Here is a 14,953-nt window from a genome sequence, read left to right as displayed (position 1 = left end):
TTATTTTTTATTGAGAAAAAAAATTGATTCAGGGGTTCATACAAATTTTTGCATCTATGCATTTGGGGACAGCTGAGAAAAATAAGAAAAACACGCGCCAATCGAGTCGAACATTTCAGTGGTATTATTTTTTACTCGAAAATCTTTTCAGAAAGTATATTATTATGCAGACATCGACTGATAACAGTAATTATTCCATCTTCTTCTGTCCTTGGCACATATCTTTGCCTCACTCCAGGGAAGAATGGAGACGCACAAATCGTGGTGAAGGCCTCTCCTCCAAGTCTCTTTTGGACGATCCCGTTTCCTCTTGCCCCGCGGGTTCTATTCCAGAGCCTGCTAGGTTATATTACAGGGTTCTTTCCGCAGGGTTGGGCCAACCCATCGTCACTTTCTGCGCCTGACCTGTACATCCATTTGCTCTTGGTTTGTTCTTGTCCAAAGGCCAGCGTTTGACACTTTGTCAAACAATTTCAATTTGAGGATTTGTCGAAGACAGCAATTGACAAAAGTTTATATCTTGGCTGATGTGGTCAAGGTTGTTCGCCAGTTAAATATTTTAAGCTTGGTGTTTTTTGGATATGCTGGAAGCTTTTCACGTTGGTCTCAATGTTGCAAAGGCCGGACGCGCTTTCTTGATTCTAGCAACGATGTCTTCATTAGTTCCACCTTACTGACTGATTTTGCTGCCAATGTATGTAAATTCTCCGACATCTTCAATTGCTGTACCAGAGATGGTGATTTTGGATTCTTGTTTGGCACTTATGTGCAGTAGTTTTGTCTTCTCGTCACTAATCTTGAGACCAACTCGCTGAGCTGTTTCTTCCTGTAGGCGGTGTGAGAGGAGGGCTAGGTCATCTGCAAATTCAAGGTCTTCAAGTCTTCTTTGAAAATGCCCATTAATGTCATTGTTGGAGTTGCCATATGCTATCTTTGTCACCCATTCAATACCATAAGAAATAGATCTGGCCCCCCGTCGTGGAGAAGAATGCTTGAGATGCTTTCTCTATATACGCTGTCAAACGCTTTCTCAAAGGCTATAAAGCATACATATAGGGACGATTGCCACTCGATCCACTCCTCAACAATAACTCTTTTGGTCTGTGCATTACCGTTCTTTTTGGATGCCTCCCTGCTCTTCTCTTAGTGCTTTGTCCTGTGTAACTTTCATCCTGTCAAGCATGATTCTTGTGAGCACTTTGCTTGGTATGGACAACAAGGCGATTCCTCGCCACTTGCCACACTGTGACGGATCGCCATGTTTGGGTAATTTTACTAGTAGGCCCTTCCAGATCAAGTTGAACAGATGATGGAGTTGATCGGTTATAGTGTTTCCTCCCTCTTTCAATGCTTCAGCAGGGATGGAATCTGTTTCAGCAGCTTTTCCATTTTTCAGACTGCCAAGTGCCCTTCCGATCTCCGTCTTTGTGATTTCATCTGTGTTGATATTGAGGGTTCAGGTGTGGTCTTAGTACTGAGGGTGGGTTGTCAAGCACTTCATGGAAATGTTCTTTCCATCGTTGCTCTTCTATTGGTGTGTTTAGTTTCCCATCTTTGTCTTTGACAGATCTATTTGGGTTGGGATTTTTCGACCGCTCAATAATCTGGTGGTGGCGTAGAGGGTCTTAAGTACTGGCGGTCGGTCTATTGAGCGAAGCTGCTTTGTGCCGCCCTTTATTTTCCAAATTTAGCAGATACTGCTTTTCACAATACATTTTAGCATAATATGCTGCTTTTCGTTAACACTCGCGCATCTCTCCTCTAGACGTGACAGGTAGCCTACCTACTGTACGAAGGTTGTGCGTCAACCAAGGAATTTACCCAATGGAAACCGTATGGTGCTCTTATTGGCTAACCAACCAGCGGCCTCGATGAGAAAAATATCCGCCATTGAGACATTGGCTGGGAATCGCGTTACTATAGTAAACAAGCGCTGATCGGCCGTTCATGAAATCTAACCCTCCTTCCGCACTAGGACAAAACTGTCCCGGGACAAATTTGTCCTGTCCCACTGGAGAAAACTTCTATTCAAAAGGGGTTCCGCACTAGGACAGGACTGTCCCAGGACACACCTGCGCGAATGCATTATTATTTATTTTTTTTACAAGATTCAAAAGTTTATTTGTAGGCAATTGCAACTCTAATAATTCACATTTTATGAATCAACATAAGATACGACATGACGATAATGATTTTTTACACTGTACAATGGGATTTGTTTACATAAGATTTATATAATCATGAAATATTCTTATAGCAAGAGTAATATTATTGCTATTGCCACTACTACTACTACTACTACTACTACTACTACTACTACTACTACTACTACTACTACTACTACTACTACTACTACTACTACTACTACTACTACTACTACTACTACTACTACTACTACTACTACTACTACTACTACTACTACTACTACTACTAGGCATTTCAATTTTGACACGGCGCCGCCAAGTCTGGGACTTTTTTGTCCTAGTGCGGAAGGCTGCTATATTTTTCTACTATCACAAACGATATGAACACGGGACTGGGACAGTCCTGTCCCGTTGATTTTGTAGCATTTCACAACGGCTTGGGACACAACGGGACTGTTTTGTCCCGTCCCAATAGGTGCGGAAGATTTCTCTAAATTCTATATGTTACAGATTTGGGACAGGACTGTCCCGGGACAGTCCTGTCCTAGTGCGGAAGAGGGTTAAGAAAATAACTTCCTGATCGCTCGTTTAACTCAAAATTATTCAAAACGATGTCTCTAAAATGATATAAATGTGACTTCTTAAGGTTTTCTTCACGGTCAAAACCACACAACATTCTATTAATGATTACGTCCTAGGCAAAAAGGAATATTGACAGGTCGACCGAGAGTTGAACTCGTCAGACGACAAACATCAATGCGAAGTGTAGAGAGAGTCTAGCTCTTGTTTGTCTTGTCCTGTTCTATATTATAGAGAAAAGGATAAATAGTATAGCCTCTTTGTGAGTGGTTGCGTGTCATAGTCATGTTTTTAAATTGTTTCTGTTGTTTATGTGTGTAGTGATGATGTGGTGGTGGTTGTAGTTGTAGTAGTAACGGTAATGATATGGTGGTGGTGGTGGTGGTTGTAGTAGTAGTGGTCGTGATGATGATGTGGTGGTGGTGGTGGTTGTAGTAGTAGTGGTAATGATGCGGCTATGTGGTCTAGTAGTATGACACTCGCTTTCGGATCGGAAGGTCCTGGGTTCGAGCCTCGCGCTCGGCGCATAGTTGAGTCCTTGGAAAAGGCTCTTTACTCACATTTTCTCACCGTACTCAGGTTTAAAATGAGTACCTGGCCGTTAACAGAGTTGTCTTTGTCCGAAAAATTGTAATATCGCCTAACAGGCATCATGTCCCGTCCTACATGTTAAATGTTGACCTGGGACCCCATGTAAAGCGCTTTGAGCACATTTAGTAGATATTGCACTATATAAATCTCAGTTTTAAAAAAAAAAATATTTCAATGATGATGATATGGTGGTGGTGGATGCAGTAGTAGTGGTAGTGATGATAATGTGGTGGTGGTTGTAGTTGTAGTAGTAGTGATAGTGGTGATGATGTGGTGGTGGTTGTAGTAGTAGTGGTAGTGATGATGATGTGGTGGTGGTGGTTGTAGTAGTAGTTGTAATGGTGATGATATGGTGGTGGTGGTGGCTGCAGTAGTAGTGGTAGTGATGACGATGTGGTTGTGGTGGTTGTAGTAGTGGTAATGGTAACGATATGGTGGTGGTGGTGGTGGTTGTAGTAGTAGTGGTCGTGGTGACGATGTGGTTGTGGTGGTTGTAGTAGTAGTGGTAGTGATGATGATGTGCTGGTGGTGGTGCAGTAGTGGTAGTGATAATGATGTGGTGCTGGTGGTTGTGGTAGTAGTGGTAGTGATATTGTGGTGGTGGTTGTAGTAGTTGAGGTAGTGATGATGATGTGGTGGTGGTTGTAGTAGTAGTGGTGGTGGTAGTTGTAGTAGTAGTGGTAATGATGATGGTATGGTGGTGGTGGTTGCGGTAGTAGTGGTAGTGATGACGATGTGATTGTGGTGATTGTAGTAGTAGTGGTAGTGATGATGATGTACTGGTGGTGGTGTAGTAGTAGTGGTAGTGATAATGATGTGGTGCTGGTGGTTGTAGTAGTAGTGTTAGTGATGATATTGTGGTGGTGGTTGTAGTAGAAGTGACAGTGATGATGTGGTGGTTGGAAAACACATTATAGGTTATTATAATACATGATTACACACATTCTCTAACTTCATTTTTGACAGCTTCATTGTGCCATAAATATACGCAACAGTTCTGAACAATTCTATTGTGGATTTTGAGATTGTTTGTTGTTTTTCTTGTGTCGTTATGTTGACATAGAGACCGAATGAATGGTAATGCTTACATTCCCAGCCCAAGATATAATGGCGCTGAATGCTTACATTGGTGGACACTTTTTAGGCTTCGTACGTATTCTCATTCGTTTAATTCTATGGCGTCAACGCAGACGACTCTCTTTTTCTTGTTGCCAACGAGAAGCGAGATGAAGTGCGACAATGAGGTTAGGGTGGGGTATGGGTGCTGGGTAGGGTATGGGAGCTCCCTATGAGCGAAAAGTCAACCATTTTTATATAAAAGACTGTTTTCTTCTGTTTTAAAACTATGGTTATCCACCTCCCTCCACAAACAACTGATACTCTTTACTGCCAAAATAATTAGGTCAAGCCGGCAAATTTAGTTTTGCACACCTTGAGGCCTAACTTGGGAGAAATCAAAACCATATCAGTTTTATCATTGGAAGAACAGGTTTGTTGTAATCAAAACATACAGATGAAGAAAATTACAATAAATATAAATTTTGAATAATAATTGTTTTTCTTAAATGGATATTAATCATCAGTAAAGAATATTACACAAATCATTCACCGAATAGAGCCCCATAAGAATCCCAGTCTTAACCCGACACACACAGCAGTTCAACTCGTAGTTATGTATTGTCTTTGGATTAGATAAGTAGTAGCGCATTGAGGTTGGATTTTCTATTCATTCTATTAAGTTTTGACTGTTGATATTCAAAGGAATTTTCTATGACAGTCTAATTGCTGTTGCCAAGTTGCTCTTTAAAAAAATTATATTCACAAATATCAATGCACAGACGTGTATCACAATCCTATACATACCGATACTATGAAAGGATCCATAGACTTCTGTGATCGGGTGATATACATTTTTTTCTTTAAAGGAAGGTCGACAAATGGACCTCTTTTACATGCCCATCGTAACTACCAATTACGTGAGTACACCTCTTCAAAATTCAAAAAACAAATGCTCCCCCACCCCTTTACACACAATAATATACACACATTCTAAAAAATAAATACACTAGAGCCTTGATATTGCGCAATATCCACTGACTATGTTCATGACACTTAAAAGGGGCGCCTAAGCCAATAGAAACATGAAAGACGAGGCATGATGTCTGTTGAGCGAGATGACATTTTCCTCCAACATAGACAACACTGTTTCCGGCCAGGTACTCATTTTACACCTGAGTAGGGTGAGAGAATGTGTTTTTGATCCATGCCGCCTTCAATAAACAGCCAGCAACCGCCCGTGGTCTTAAGATCTCCTTTCCCTGCAGCTTCCTTTGCTTTATCAGCAATTTCTTTTATGTAGGACCGTTTGTCACTTCCCTGACCACTGTAGTGTATCGTGTAGCTGTCATTTGCTTTTGGAATATAGTTTTTGCAGTGTTCATTGCATGTTCCGCCCTACTCCTTTCTTCTAATTTCTGCCACGTCTCCTCTCTGATCCATGGTTTCTTTTTGGGTTGTATGTCTTCCAAGCACTTCTTCACATGTCTCTGTGATTGCCTCTTTCAGAGTTGTCCATGCTGAATTGGTTTCCTCCGGCTCATGTGTTTGAAGCGGTTTTGGAGTGAAATCTGAACTGTTTCGTTAGTGTCTGGTTGTTTCAATTTGTTGGTATCATATTTTACTCTTGGGTTTTGATATTTATTTCTTGCAGACAGTCGCATCAAATAAATAACAATGTGAAATTGAATGTAAGCTTCAATTTAATATACGAAAACAGTTAAAATAGTTGGGGGGGGGGGGGGGGTTGTTTCCCCTTTATCAACAATACAGGATGAATGAAACACTACAGACGATGAGATACTGTGATAGTGTCGTTGTTAAGATAAATAAACAAAAACATTGATGGGCAGAAAATAGTATGCTCATTTGTAAGGAAGCACGAATTAAAATAGAACAATAGATATTTATGACAGGTGCGCAATTAATTAAGTCAAAAGAGGGGAGGCGGAGAGGAACTGTGTGAAGCAGTATAGAAAGTGAAACATAATAACGTCCAGACTATTGTTGGAAAATAAATACAATGGAATTGGAAATGCATACAAAATATAAGGGATGTAGTATAATCATAAGTGGCAGTAGCAGCAGCAGAAGCAACAGTAGTACTTTTAGTAGTAGTAGTAGTAGTAGTAGTAGTAGTAGTAGTAGTAGTAGTAGTAGTATAGTAGTAGTAGTAGTAGTAGTAGTAGTAGTAATAATAATAATAATAATAATAATAGATAATAATATAATAATAATAATAATAATAATAATAATAATAATAATAATAATAATAATAATAATAATAATAATAATAATAAATAATAGATCTTTATTGTCCATAAATATGGCAATTTGTCATTTAGTTACACTTGTTATAACGTTATATGATAACTATAACATTGAACAGATATTTCACTCCTACTTATTTTCTCTCTCTCTCTCTCTCTCTCTCTCTCTCTCTCTCTCTCTCTCTCTCTCTCTCTCTCTCTCTCTCTCTCTCTCTTTCTTTCTTTCTTTCTGCGATATTCATAACATAAACATATTCATTTCATTTTCAATTCGGTCCATTTGTGGCAACTCGACACCAAATATTATCATCATTATCAATTGGTCAATTAATTTAACATTAAATAAATTAATCAGTCAATCAGTCAACGTATCAATCCTTGGGATTGCTGTACCATATGAAATATTCAACACTTTTATTGCTGATGGAACGAACGTTGATTTATACTTGTTAGTTCTACATTTAATCTGAAAAACCTTCTCCCAGATGGTAAAAGACTAAATTCATGGTATAAAATATGTTTTTTATTGTTGGTAATTGAGAATGCTTTCCTTTCTATTGCTTTTCCATGAATTCTTTCTACTCCATCAAGATGATGGTTTATTATTTTTGATGCCTCTTTGATTGATTTTGACATTTTTTATTTATCTTTAAGTCGGCATCCTCCAAACCATATGGTGCAGCCAAACGCAATTACACTTTTAATCAATGAGTCATAAACTCTTAACATAGTTTTCTTCCCTACTTGAAATGTTCTCAATTTTGATAGGATGTATAATCTTTGGGCAACTTTCTTAGATATTATATTATGTTGAGAGAAATTGAGGGAACTATCAATGGTTATTCCTAAATATTTAAAATATTCAACTATCTCAACATCTTTACCGATCTTCACGCACTTTAAGTCGTTTTTATTTTTTACACCAAACACCTGTTCTTTCGTTTATTTCAACATTTAATTCAAGCGGTGAAAGTATTAATTTGTTTGAAATAATTCTTTTCGGTAACTTTATCTTTTAATAAGCCAAGAATAGCAGTATCATCTGCATATTTCACGATAAAACAATTTTCAAAGGATGGTCTACAGTCGTTGGTGTATAAGGTGTACAGGATTGGGGAACTCACGCAGCCTTGGGAACATCCATTTGACAACGTTCTTTTGTTGGAGATATTTTCACCCAATTTTACACATTGCGGTCGATGGGTCAGAAACTCTTTATACCATTTAATAAGGTAGTTTGGAATATCCATGTTGCACCACTTTTGAAGCAAAATATCTGTGTTCATGGCATTAAATGCTGACGAAAAGTCGACATACAGGGTTCTGGCGTAATTCGAGGGCGTTTGGGCAAGGTGTTTTGAGATCGAATTTGTGGCGGTTAAAAGTGCGTCTTCTACACTGAGATGTTGCTGATATGCAAATTGGTACGGATCTAGCAATTTCAGATCATGACATTTTTGTAGGAGCTCACATTTTAATTTTTTTTTTCTAAACATTTCATTACATTAGTAGTAGTAGTAGTAGTAGTAGTAGTAGTAGTAGTAGTAGTAGTAGTAGTAGTAGTAGTAATAGTAGTAGTAGTAGTAGTAGTAGTAGTAGTAGTAGTAGTAGTAGTAGTAGTAGTAGTAGTAGTAGTAGTAGTAGTAGTAGTAGTATAGTAGTAGTAGTAGTAGTAGTAGTATATAGTAGTAGTAGTAATAGTAGTAGTAGTAGTAGTAGTAGTAGTAGTAGTAGTAGTAGTAGTAGTAGTAGTAGTAGTAGTTGGTCTCCCAAGAACTGAATTTGTGATCACACGGCTGTTGTCGGTTTCTGTAACTTGCTATTTTCAGATGGACGGGTAGTTGGCCCATCGCATAACCCTCAGACTTGGAGGACCAGGATTAATTTTGGAGACTCACTCCTAGACTGGTTATTCTCCCGAGTTTGTGAGCCCAGCCTACCCATGGTTTTCTGTTGGGGTTTCTTTCCCTTAGACGAATGTCTTTCATGAATAATGAGCTCTTCCTACCTAGGTTTGAAACGAGAGTTTTCCTTCTCCTAGGTGAACTGTCTCAGATGAGACTAAAGAGACCCCCCTACCCAAGTTTGAAATAAAGAGTTTCATTCTCCTAGGTGATTTGTCTCTTAATGAGCCCCACCTCCCCAGTGAATCCCTTGGTCTGGCTCCTCCCCCACGGACATGTTCGGCTTGGTTATACCTGCCAGGGTGCACGAAGTCCCCACCGACATAGCTCCATGGGATCGTTGTAAGCACACAAGCTCCCCCGACACGACAAGACCGGGGGGGGGGGGGAATTAAACGTTTATAGTCTGGTTCCCGAAATCCATATTTAATTTATCTACTATTGTCCATTATTACGTTGGAGTGAAACCAGATGCTTAAAACATAGTTTTTGGCTTAACCATTGAGCCCTTACATACCGGACGTGGAGCGCGCACTGAGCCTCGTTTTGTCAAGGCCTAAGATTTCTACTTTCTCTTTCTCATCCTTAGTGCTGGGATTACCCGCCCAAATCATTACCCGGGTAATACCCGGGTAGTGGTCTGATTACCCGGGTACCCGCGGGTACCCGTGGCAGGAGTGACTTTTGTCCCAAAAATTTTTTTTGTGGGGGGGGGGGGGGGGGGGGGGGGTCTTTTTTATTTTTAAATTTTTAAATTAATTTATTATTTGTTACAACAAATGAAGCGATACTGAAGTAAGAAACAAAGATAATTATAATACATCACTGATTGGTGGAAGGCATCACATGAGATGCTCTGAGCATGCGCACAAGTCAGTTCTGAACATCGTTTTCAAGTCAACAAGCCGTTGTTTATTTCTATTCGAAAGTTTCTATTCTGTTATAAAGGTAAGGAGGTGTTACATATGGATAATAACAGATGATTAAATATTTAATAAGCTCTTCTTTGTAATGGTAACATTGGTTATCCTGTTTTTTCTCTCATTTATTAGACTGGCAGAACAAATCACACTGCTGGTGTCATCGACACGCAATGTTTTGATTTATTTAATTCATTGTCACCATTGTGCTGTTGCAATAGTCCCTTGGTTGTTGATTAACTACAATGAAAAAAAAATGATAAATAAAATAAAAATACCTGAGATTCCTTTAAAAGATAAGAGCTAATATAATTTAGTCTTAACCTATTGATTCCAAAATTGAATCAAATGTGTGTTAACAAATAAAACAAAAAAATCAATGAAATTGAACAATAAAGTAGGAAAATCTTTTGAAAAAATGTCATGTAAATGTAAATATGTAAATAAAATTGTATTATTTCCAATTTTTGTTCAAAAATATTAAAACCGCCAAAAATTATCACTCTCAGTTCGGTTTCCATTTGTTGTAGCGGGTACCCGTTACCCGCCCCTTTTACCCGAGTACCCGGTTTAACTTTATTACCCGCGGGTACTCGCGGGTACCCGGGTACCCGCCCAGCCCTACTCATCCTATGTTATCAGGCATGGCGAGTTTTGATGAGAGTGTTAAATTTGATTTTTTCCCTTTTTAGAGTGATTTTTATGAAATGATTCTTATTTCCACAGCATTCTAACATTTCAGGATTAATTTATTTGTGATTTCCAACAGGATTTAATATAAAATGGGGAGGAAGTGCTCAGTCGTAAATTGTCGAAGTGGATATCGTCCCACTCGCGATAATCCACATCGGCATCAGATGAAAAAAGATTTCTGTTTATCGTTTTCCATCTGACGATGAAACAAAAAGGCTTTGGATTTCACATCTGCCCAACGTATTGAAATTTGAGGATGTGACTGATAACATGGGCGTGTGTTCTTTACATTGGCCGAAAGACACTGAAATGATTCGAACCGTTGGAAGAGCCTTTCGACCTGCTAATCCACCTTCTATTTTCCCTAACGTTCCAAAATCTTGTATCCCTCTACAGGCTGGAAGACATACTTGTCGTACTACAGACAGAGCAACAGCAGAGTCAAGAGCTGTTGTTATTGATGAAATGGATGAATTTCGTGCAAGAGATTCGCTTGATGGAAAGGATTTTCATGAACGCTTTATTAACATGCTTCTTGGCTATCCTGAAGGAGGTGTTGTTGGATTTGAGAAAGCAAGAGGGCTCTTCGCTTTCTGTAGTATACGTAGAGATGGTCCAATTTGTGATTTTTCTATGTTTTTTAATATATTATCTTCCTCGGGTTCTCTGGCTTTATCATTTGAATGCTACGAGGGTGTCAGAAAAATAAAGAAGTATCCAGACTTTATTTCTAGTGACAAGCAAGTGAAATGTTGCAGTGGGCTTGGTGCATTGATTAAGTATGTCATTTCCAATGATGAAGATGTTCCACAGGTGAAATTTCTACAACGTTATGTTCACATTCTTAATGCCTCTAAAAATAAACGCATTTACTCCACCGAGGACCTTTTTACTGCTTTTAGTTGGTATTCGTTGTCTCGTTCTCTTTATTCATAGCTTAGGAATTATTTACAATTACCATCCATTTCGACTTTACAGAATATTACTGCTGTCAGCAAAAATATGAGTGATGCAGCTTTATTTACCTCTATTTTCAGGAGCATCAGTGAGCGCAGCCAGGTATGTATATTGATTGTGGATGAAATTTACATCAAAGCCTCTTTGTCGTATCGTGGTGGTGAAGTCTTTGGTTATGCTCATGATTATCCTGACAGAGCAGCCATAACAATGCTTGGTATTATGGTGAAATGTTGTTTTTTTTTGGTTCAAAATCTTTCCTTGCAAGACTTGTTCCGTGTCATTCATTAACTTCTGAATTTCAATCTCAACAGGTTGCTGAAGTCATTACAACTGTGGAGGAATGTGGAGGAAATGTTGTCGCCATTGTATGTGATAATAATAGAGTAAATCAGTCTTTTTTTCAGACATTTGACAGAGATGATGAGCAAAAGCCTTGGATTGCTAAATCCCCAGTCTCAACTAATCACAAACCTCTTTTTTTGATTTATGATCCAGTTCACTTGTTAAAGAACATACGTAATAATTGGATTTCAGAAAGAACTGGTACCATTGCTTTTTCACCTTTAGATAGTCCTGACCCCACAGACAAGAAGATGGCTAAATGGTCGTATTCGATCGCACTATATGATCATGAAACATCTGAATTTTCATTGCGCATGTCTAAATTAAATAATGTTTGTCTTAGGCCTTCTAACATCGAAAAGCAGAAAGTTTCTCTTGTTCTTGTTGTCTTTTCAGAAAAAAACAAACCAAGTGCAGCCCTCAAGACTTCATCAGCTTCGACACAGTCGTGGAAAGATACGGCTATATTCATTGATAATGTGATATGTTTATGGAAAGTTTTCAAAACAAAAGATCCTCTCCGACAGACTCGACTTCGAGATCTTGATATGGCAGTAATCAGGGATGTACACGATGGGCTTAACCTATAGAATCTGATTTAAAATGAATGCCCCCAATAAGGCAATAAGAGAGAGAGAGAGAGAGAGAGAGAGAGAGAGAGAGAGAGAGAGAGAGAGAGAGAGAGGGGGGGGGGAGAGAGAATATGGACAATAAAGATCTATTATTATTATTATCTATCTTTTTCCACATCAGTTTAATTATCCACATTCTTATTGAAATTGCTTTAAACTCATTTTTCTTTTCAACTGGGTTAACAGGTGGGTCACATAGGGGGAATGTAATTTGTCTGGGTTAAAAAAAATATAAACTGTTCCACGGAAAACCATTGTTGCTATTATTATTATCATCACCATCATCATCATCACCATCATCATCATCATCATCATCATCATCATGATCAGCATCATTATCATCATCGTAAATACCATTGCTTTTATTATCATCTTCATCATTATTGTTATTTATTTCAGAAATATTAACATTATCATCATCATCATCATCATCATCATCATCATCATCATCATCATCATTATTATCATTATTATTATTATTATTATTATTATTATTAATATTATTATTATTATTATTATTATTATTATTATTATTATTATTATTATTATTATTATTATTATTATTATTATTATTATTATTATTATTATTATTATTATTATTTTAAAAAATAGAATCCTTCTGAAAAGAATCTCACCTTACATTGAAAACATTCTTAGAAAAGAGCAGGCAGGGTTCAGAAAAGGGAAGTCATGTAGTGACCACATATTTACCCTAAGACAAATCCTGGAGCAAAGCATTGAATGGAACAGCCCCCTGTACACCATTTTTGTCGATTTTGAAAAAGCCTTTGACAGCTTACACAGAGAGTCCCTGTGGAAAATACTCCGCCATTATGGTATACCGATGAAGATAGTCAACTTAATAAAAGCAATGTACAGCAACTACCAATGCCAAGTGATCTGTGGTAACAATTTAACAGACAGCTTTAATGTAACAATTGGTGTAAAACAAGGCTGCATACTCTCCCCGCTTCTGTTTATCCTGGCTCTAGACTGGCTCATGAAAAATACAATTGATAGTAAGAGGAGAGGCATTCGCTGGACACTGACATCCTTTCTGGAAGATATTGACTACGCAGATGATATCGCGTTAGTTTCCAGTACACACAGAGACGCCTCAGAGAAACTAAACGTACTACACAAAAACGCCTCGAAAATTGGACTGAAAATAAATTTCGATAAGACTGTGTACATTAGGGTGAATCCAAAACATGACAGTGAAATTAGGATAGATGAACATATAATTGAAGAGGTAACAGAGTTCTCCTACCACGGATCCAAAATAACAGACGACGGAAATGCAGAACACGATCTCAAGCACAGAATTCAAAAGGCAAACCAGGCTTTCGGCATGCTGAAAAACTTTTGGAAATCAAAGCAAATAATGAGAAAGACAAAGCTGAAAATATACAAGAGAAATGTTTTAAGTGTACTGCTTTATGGAAGTGAATGCTGAAAATAACATCCTCCCTAAGGGGGGGGGGGGGGGGGGGGGGGGGGAGCGACATTAAAAATGATGAATTTTGACCCAGTTTGCTAAAAATTAGATTTTGGTGGGATGTTGTTATGTGACCATTTGTCTGCATAAAAAATTGCATGAGAACTTCATCTTCATTTTTTTCGACTCAAAAAAACGTATTTTGTGACCCATGGTATGGTTAAATCCTGCCCATTTTTAGTTTCAGTTGACTGATTTCATGAAAGAATATCAAATAGTCTTTATAACTAAGTAAAGGCAAAAACATACCAATTAAAAGAAAAAAAACTCTCCTCTATCTTCAACAACCAATCACTTTGTTCTTAATTATGTCATGTGGTCACAATCTAATCAGAGAGCGAGAGGAGAGTTTTTCCCTAAACTCGTTTACTTTGACTTTTAAATGCGTTTTTCTCAAAACTGCAATTTTCGTCACTAAAAACCTATCTCCTCCCTCAGTTTTCAACCAATCTTCTTCAAACTTTCTACAAATGAGTTCTCATACAAATACGCAGGTCCTCTATGAGCCGGATTTTTGAAAAAAAAAAAAAAATTATGAGTAATTTCAAATTATGTAACTTTTTTCAAGGGGAATAATCGAGTAATAACTTTGAACTTAATTTTTAAAGTTTCTAATTAAAAAATTAAAAATCGGGCTTCTAGAGTCTCTTTATTTTCCTTTTTTCTACCTCTGGCCAAAATATTATGGCAATCGGTTGATAAATACAGATACTAGAAGCCTTTCAGAATAAGTGTTTTAAAAGAATTTTTAATTTATTTTGGCCTACAAAAATAAAAACAGTGGACCTATTAAAGAAAGCTGACTGCACTAGCATTGAAAGCCAAATAAAAAGAAGAAGATGGCGTTGGCTGGGCCATGTGGCCAGAATGGAAAAAAGGTCACTTCCCAAGACAGCCTTGTACTGGACAGCAGATGGGAAGAGAAAGCGGGGAAGATCCAAAGAAACATGGCGCCGATCGCAAAAAATGGAGATGTCTGGTGGATGCCCTATGTGCCTCAAGGCCCGAAGAGGATTAAGTAAGTATTATTATTCTTATTATTCTTATTATTATTATTATTATTATTATTATTATTATTATTATTATTATTATTATTATTATTATTATTATTATTATTATTATTATCATTATCATTATATTATTATTATTATTATTATTATTATTATTATTATATTATTATTATTATCACATCGTCCTCCACTGTCCAGTAACTAAACTTAACTTACAGGTGGATATTAAACAGTTCTTGGGGCGGAGGAAGACTTCCGAAGCTGGGTTGACGAAATGAATTTGGAGGTGTAGCCATACGCTACTACTCCTACAACAACAACAACAACAACAACTACTACTACTACTAATACTAC

Source organism: Berghia stephanieae, chromosome 6, assembly GCF_034508935.2.
Source record: "Berghia stephanieae isolate SIO BIC M18660-M18661 chromosome 6, UCSD_Bste_1.3, whole genome shotgun sequence".
NCBI classification, from domain to species: Eukaryota; Metazoa; Mollusca; class Gastropoda; order Nudibranchia; family Aeolidiidae; genus Berghia; species Berghia stephanieae.
This window is presented reverse-complemented; position numbering follows the sequence as displayed.